At 44.3% G+C, this 4872-nt stretch overlaps 1 protein-coding gene and 1 long non-coding RNA gene across 2 annotated transcripts in view; both read left to right on the top strand.

Moving 5' to 3' along the window:
- LOC102491194 (uncharacterized) overlaps nt 1-1201 on the top strand; it is a 12340-nt gene extending 11139 nt beyond the window's left edge. Inside the window, exon 3 of the long non-coding RNA XR_335466.2 lies at nt 990-1201. This is a non-coding gene — a long non-coding RNA (uncharacterized LOC102491194). The remainder of the gene's footprint in view (nt 1-989) is intronic.
- A 1382-nt stretch (nt 1202-2583) lies between these two features.
- LOC102503418 (uncharacterized protein C3orf20 homolog) overlaps nt 2584-4872 on the top strand; it is a 103332-nt gene continuing 101043 nt past the window's right edge. The window contains exon 1 of the mRNA XM_006154887.2: nt 2584-2621. The gene's annotated coding sequence lies outside the window, so the exon portion shown is untranslated. The remainder of the gene's footprint in view (nt 2622-4872) is intronic.

Below are 4872 nucleotides of genomic sequence, written 5' to 3'. Positions count from 1 at the left end.
GGGAAAATTCTAAAAAAAAAAAAAAAAGTAAGGAGGGACCAGCAGTTAGCATAATGGCTATGTCGCTGGACACCCATGTAGTCAACCGCGGTTCGCGTCCCGAACCCGGTGGCTTAAAACTCACGCCAGGCGTGTGTGTGCCCAAGATCCCAAGAGGAGAATAGAGGAGAAGGGATTGCAAACGTGGCCATCCCCCCGGGGGGTGATTTCTCGCTTTCTATCTCTCTGTCTCTGTCTGTCTGGCGAGCATATGCGCCCTATAGCAAAAACCTCTCCAAAAAAAAGTAAGGAGAGAAAATGTTTATGAAATAAAGTTTGGTCAACTGTATCAATTGTTGTAGAAAGGTCAAGCACCAAGTCTGCTAATAGACCATTTATTCTAGTCATTGGGAGGCCACTGGTGACTTTAGCAAGAACAATTTTGTTGCAGGTGGGTGTACTATAGAAGGAGACTCACGAGATTGGAGTGCACTATTCTCGACACCAACTCCAAGAGCAAAGAATTTTTTTTAAAGAATTTTCTACTTAATTTTGTTATTATTGTTTTTTATTTGCTATGGGACATGTGCGCTCGCCAGAGAGAGAGAGAGAATGTGAGAGAGCAAGTCACCGGGTCCAGGACTTAAACCACAGACAGCCATGTGGGAGGCCAGCAGCCCAACCACCATGCTACCTGCTGGGCCCAAATCTAAATTTTAAAAATGTTTTGTGTCTCAGTGAAGAGCGACATAAAAGCACTGATTTTCTAATCTTAAAAATCAAATAAAATGGGGGCTGGCAGGTGGCATGATGGTTCAGAGTGCTGGACTCCTACATGGCCAACTGTAGTTCGAGCCCCAGACCTGGCGGCTTGCTTTCTCACTTTCCCTTTCTCACTCATTCCCGCTGTCCTTCTCTGGTAAAATTGAAGTAAATAAATAAATGAAATAAAATAATTCTTTTTAAAAAAAGTAAAATAAAATACAATGCAGTCCCCTTTCTTCTTTTAGATTTTCAAGTATGAGAACGATCCTTGAGGACGCAATATAAAGAATGCAGAACATGAAGATGGAATGATGCTGGACCCTTGATGATACAGTCACTGATATGGAAAACTCTAGAATCACTCTGTTAGCAAACATGTAAGGTATTACATTCCTGTAGTCTTCAAAACAGAGTTGTCTGATACTTATAAATAAAGTCATCCTACCCAGTACTAACTTCAGAACGTAGAGGACGTGGTGCTTTGTGGTCAACTTCCTTCCTAACTTCAATAACACTTCCAGGTCACTTTAAAAGAGAACAACCTATGTTTTAACTTTGCTTTACTTTTTCCTGGAAGATGGGGAAACACCTGGACTCCGGATATTATGCTTATAAGAGCAGTCCTGTTGACTTAATTCTCAATATAGGCTTTAAGTTCATCCTTTCAACCCTTTTAAGCTCCAGATCCGACGCTAGCATTTTTAGTGTTTACAATCTCAGAATTTCTCAAGGTTTTGCAGGGCCAGTTGGGCCCCTCTTCAACAGTTTTTATTCTACTGAATTCTGGGCTGTGCCTCCTCCACACTATTTCATGAGTCCTCGTGCTTCTCCAGTTGGAAAAACTTTTATGACCCCATCTCCTGAAGTCCTGCTTCTATTCTTCTAGAAGAATAGAATGTGTTGTTGTGTCATAGATAGATTTTTTTTTTCAATTGTTCAACCTTCATTTTAATGAGATCCTGGGAGCAACAAAATTACATGTGCTCAGTTTCTCTTAATCAAGAAATTCTGAGGCCAGCAGGTGGCATGGTGGTTAAAGACACAGGACTCCCACATGGCAAGCCCTGGACCTGGCGGCTTGCTTTCTCATTTTTCCCTCTCTCTCTGGTCAAATTAAAAAATAATAATAAAAGTAAAGTTAAATAAAATAATTCTTTTTAGAAATCAAGAGGGACCAGTAGATGGCATAATGGTTATGTTGCTGGACTCCCATGTAGTCAACCATGGTTCAAATCCTGGACCAGGTGGCTTAAACTCATGCCAGGCACATGTGCATATGTGTTCAAGATCCCAAGAGGAGAATGAAGGAGAAGGATTGCAGCATGCCCATCCCACAGGAGGTGATATCTCGCTTTCTGTCTCTGTCTCTGTCTTTCCAGAGCCCTACAGAAAAACCCTATCAAAAAAATAAAATAAAATAAAATAAAAACAACAACAACAAAAAAAAAATAAAGAAATTCTAGGACCAGCAGTTGGCTATGTTGCTGAACTCCCATGTAGTCAACTGTAATTCGAGTCCTGGGCCCAGTGGTTTAAACTCATGCCAAGCGTGTGTGCGTGCATGCCCAAGATCCCGAGAGAAGAATGGAGGAGAAGGGATTGCAGCGTGGCCATCCCCCCCGGGGAGTGAGTTCTCACTTTCTGTCTCTCTGTCTCTCTCTGTCTTTCTGGTGAGTGCATGCACCCTATAGCAAAAACCTCTCAAAAAAAAAAAATCAAGAAATCTCATTTGCAGTGACTGAGGATGACCCAAAAAACATATGAATAGAATCAACTGGTCTTGAGGTTCTGAATGGAACCCTGGTATAAGTTGTTTCAGGATCAGAACCATCAGGTTTCTAATATTCTGAAAACTAGCGCAGCTGGTGAGACAGAAGGTAGGTACTTTCTAAGCTGCTCAAGGACCTGAGCTCTGACAGGTACTATCTACAGGTCGGCATGAACTGAAACGGGAACTTTCTGGGACTCTTGAGTACTCTCCCTACCTGTCTGTTTTGTTTTATTTTGTTTTGTTTTGGGGGAGGTTGTTTGTTTGTTTGTTTGCTAGAGGGCATGTACTTGCCAGAAAAAGATGGAAAGGATGAGGGAGAAAGTGCCCCACCATAGGGCATGATCATGCTGCAATCCCTTCTTCCACTTCACCCTGCTGGGATTTCAAGCATGCAAATACACTTGCCTGGTATGTTTTCCAAATACTGGGGCAGGAATTTAATCCTTGCAGTCGGCCATGTGGGACCCATCTCCCCTAACTACTAGACCACTGGGCCAGCCCACTGAGTACTCCTTAGAAAATAAAAAGATAATTCACATCCTATAAATTTCACCATTTAAAAATGTACAGTTGTGGGGGACCAGCAGATGGTGTATTGGTACATTGCTGGACTTCCACGTAGTCAACCATATTTCAAGTCCCAGGCCCGGCAGCTTAAAACTCATGTCAGGCACGTGTGCACACACACCCAAGATCTCAAGAGGAGAATGGAGGAGATGGGATTGCAGCATGACCATATCCCCTGAAGTTGATTTCTCGCCTTCTGTCTCCCTCTGTGTCTCTAGTGAGTACACATGCCGTATAGCAAAAATCTCTCTAAAAACATGTAATTCTTGGCCAGCCCACTTCCTGGTGGTTATGTGAGCTGGAGTCCAGATGCCCATCTGTGCAGCTGTAGTCCCAGACCTGAAAGCTTGAAAAACATTCTGAACACATGTGCATAAGTGTCCAGGATCCCCAAAGTAGAGGAAAATGGAGAAGGGATTGTAATGTGACCATGCCCCATGGGGTGTGCGTTTTCACTTTTTCTCTCTCACCCCATCTCTCCCCAGAAAGCACATATACCCTCTGGCAAACTGTTTTTTAAATGTACAATTTATGGTTTTCAGTATGTTACAGGTCATATGACTATTACTACCTTTCATTATAGGACATTTTTCACCACCCTAAAAAGAAACCCTCTTCTGATTAGAAGGTATTTGTCATTGTTCTCTCCCCCTAACTGATAAGAACCATTCATTTCCCTTTTGTTGTTGTTGTTTTCTCTATAGGGCTCCTGCACTAGCCAGAGAGAGACAAGGGGAGCTGAGAAGTCATGCCCCAGGGGAGAGGGCCACACCTCAATCCATTCTTCTCCCATCTCCACTCAAGAGTGTAGGCATGTGGGGAACCCGCAGTTAGCATAATGGCTATGTCGCTGGACTCCCACGTAGTCGACCGCGGCTTGCGTCCTGGACCCGGTGGCTTAGAACTCACGCCGGGCGCGTGTGCCTGCGTGCCCAAGATCCCGAGAGGAGAATGGAGGAGAAGGGATTGCGGCGTGACCACCCCTCCTGGGGGGTGATTTCTCTCTTTCTTTCTCTCTGTCTCTGTCTGTCTGGCGAGCGCACATGCCCTATTGTGAAAACCTCTCCAAAAAAAAAAAAAAAAGAGTTTGGGCATGCACACACACCAGTCTGGTGTGATTTTCAAGCCATAAGGTCTGAGACTCAAACTATGCAGTTAGTCCTGTGGGATCCAGCACCTTAACCTGACACCACCTGATGGCCCACATCATCTCCTTTCTGTCTCTATGGATGTGTCCATTCCGAATGCTTCAAGTAAATGCAATCATGTAGAATTTGCCCTTTTGTGTCTGCTTTCTTTCACTTAGCATACTGTTTTGTTGTTGTTTGTTTCTAAGAGGTTTTTGTCATAGGGCACATGCACTCCCCAGAGAGAAACAGAGATAGTGAGAGATAAAGTGAGAAATCCACCCCGGGGAGAATAGCCACACTGCAATCCTTTCTTCTTCGGTTTCCTCTTAGGAGTTTGGGCACACACACACCTGAGCCCCACATGATTTTCAAGCCACTGGGTCCGGGACTTGAATGGCAGACTTGTGGGAGTCCAGCCACATATCCACTATGCCACCTGGGGTCCCCAAGCATACTGTTTTATTTTGTTTTTTTGGGTTTTTTTAAGAGGTTTGTGCTATAGGGTGCATGTGCTTGCCAGAAAGACAGAGAGAGACAGAGAGATAGAAAGTGAGAAATCACCCCCTGGGGGATGGCCATGCCGCAATCCCTTCTCCTACATTCTCCTCTTGGGATCTTGGGCACGCACGCACATGCACTCGGCGTGAGTTTAAGCCACTG

This window comes from Tupaia chinensis, unplaced genomic scaffold, assembly GCF_000334495.1.
Source record: "Tupaia chinensis unplaced genomic scaffold, TupChi_1.0 Scaffold000423_1, whole genome shotgun sequence".
Taxonomy (NCBI): Eukaryota; Metazoa; Chordata; class Mammalia; order Scandentia; family Tupaiidae; genus Tupaia; species Tupaia belangeri.
Note: the sequence above shows the minus strand (reverse complement) of the source record. Positions and strands in the feature narration are given on the sequence as shown.